The sequence below is a fragment of the Amblyomma mixtum genome, chromosome 4 (assembly GCF_055824585.1).
Source record: "Amblyomma mixtum isolate Tamu chromosome 4, ASM5582458v1, whole genome shotgun sequence".
In the NCBI taxonomy this organism is placed as follows: Eukaryota; Metazoa; Arthropoda; class Arachnida; order Ixodida; family Ixodidae; genus Amblyomma; species Amblyomma mixtum.
In genome coordinates, this window is record NC_143015.1 from 145,715,195 (window position 1) to 145,717,250 (window position 2,056).

General features: G+C 46.2%; 1 long non-coding RNA gene across 1 annotated transcript; it reads left to right on the top strand.

Moving 5' to 3' along the window:
* The first annotated feature begins 405 nt into the window (after nucleotides 1-405).
* LOC149348656 (uncharacterized) lies at nucleotides 406-1,353 on the top strand. Its single transcript, XR_016292286.1, has 2 exons — nucleotides 406-678; nucleotides 1,064-1,353. It is a non-coding gene; the product is annotated as an uncharacterized LOC149348656 (long non-coding RNA).
* The last annotated feature ends 703 nt before the right edge of the window (nucleotides 1,354-2,056 follow it).

Here is a 2,056-nt window from a genome sequence, read left to right on the forward strand (position 1 = left end):
TAATTTGTCACTAAGTAAAGTTTTTCTCTCTCACACATGCCACAGTGGTCTGAACTTCCTTTCCTTGTTTCCTTTACAGGCTGTCGCAGGCCCTGAACTTCAGTTTTACGACGTTGTGTCAAGTTGGCCCAGTTCTGTTCACGATAACCACATCTTCTGCAACAGCCGAGTGATGGTGAGCTACCAACAAAAGGCAGTACGTGGTGTCCTTCTTGGAGATCAAGGATATGCATGTTTGCCCTTTCTGATGACACCACTCAGGAACCCGCAGACTTGCACACAGAATAGGCAAGAGAAACAATTTTGCAATACCAGTGTGTGATATGCATGTGTTAATTATTTTTCATGCTCCCAGTTGGTACAACAGGAGCCATATTAGGACTTGTAACTCAGTAGAGCGAGCATTTGGAGTGCGGAAGAGGAGGTTCTTGTGCCTGGGAAAGAAGCTCAAAACGAAGACTGAGCAGTCAGCTGCCATCATCACGGCATGCGCAGCACTGATAACATTGCGTGTTCCCTGAGGGACCCAGTTCCAAATGGCGATGAGCCCGAAGAGGTTGACACAAGACTATGCCCCCCTGACAACCTTCTGGGCACCCAGCTGTGACCACGACTTATTCAGCGATGCATCACAAACAACCAGAGTAGAGCTGGCAGTGAGACGGATTTTGCTTAGAGGTAAAGTTGTGTGTTAAATGCTTTGCAATTGCAAGTGAATATCAGCATGAACTGACAATACTGCAGGAATGCTAAAATGACCCAAAGAGTTATAAAGGGTTGAATGACAGTGGCACAATACTAGGTACACTGGTTTTATTCAGTGCTGCTTTGCAGAGAAAGCCTCGAGTTGCTTGGCAAGTACAGCTTCCTTAAGCTTCTGCATTTTTTCTTTTTCTTGCAAGACACGCATGTTCATCTAATGAATTGCATTTCTTTTGTGCCTTTCATCAGTGTTTTGCTGCTCTTTTAGCACATGCTCGCCTGCAATCATTTTCAGCCTTGATTGATGTTCAATGCTCCTTTGTGTCCGCTCATCCTCTGTAGCTTGAAGCCGTGCTTTCAGGTTCTGTCGACAGAGCTTCCTCCACTGCAGCAACCCGGTCACTTTGCCGATGGTGAACCACTGGCTCGGTTCCTGTGTTGTCGCTGTGTGTAGGCCGGGGAGTTGCCTCCTCTTCTTCGGCTGCCAGCCTGGCATTGCGGACAGCAGGTGCTGGCGAGCTGTGGAGCACATCATCCACCGTTTGGCTGCCATTAGCTTGGCTGTCTTGTGTGTATTCTGCAAGAAATTGTGATAAAGCATTTCAATACGTTCTTGCTCAAATCAAGCAAATAAATGTCACTGAACAAAAGTAGCCCTCCTTCCTTGGCGTCTTAAGCACAAAGACTGACAGCACATCACTGTGCACAGCAAATATTTGCTGCTGTGATCTAATGTAAAGCATCAAGACAGTAAATAAGCCACAAAAAACATTACAACTACCTTTTCAGACACATGAGCTTTTTCAGAATACTGTGACTTTACAAATGGGCTGAGGAATCTAGCACATGCAGATGCACATTCCAGAACAGCTGCCTGCATTCCAGAACAATAGAACAGTAAGGCATTTGGAGTATCCGCAAGTTACAGAAAGCGGCAAAACGATTTTGATTTAGCATCAATACGATGTACTGTCGCTCTCGGTATGACTCGCAACACGCTTCAGGTGGTACGAGCTCACGTCACGAATAGATGCGAGTCGGGTGCTGCTGTAAAGTTCTAAATATAGCTGTCGAGCAGCGTGCCCGCATGCCTGGTTCTGTATTTTCTATCGGACGCACACCCGGAGAAGGTGGCCGACAGAGCGTCGCAGGTAATCATGATCGCGACTGTAGTACAGTGGTTAACTTGTTCGTAATCATTTCAGCTTTTGCGTTCATTACACAGGTTCTACTACAAGCAAAATGCGTGGTACGGTGATAGCAGCACTGAAAAATTGCACCAAACGCTCCTTGCTTTCAAAGTAGCTTCCAAAATATTCAAAGTATTTTGGTCTCGACTTCAAGCAGCGAGGTC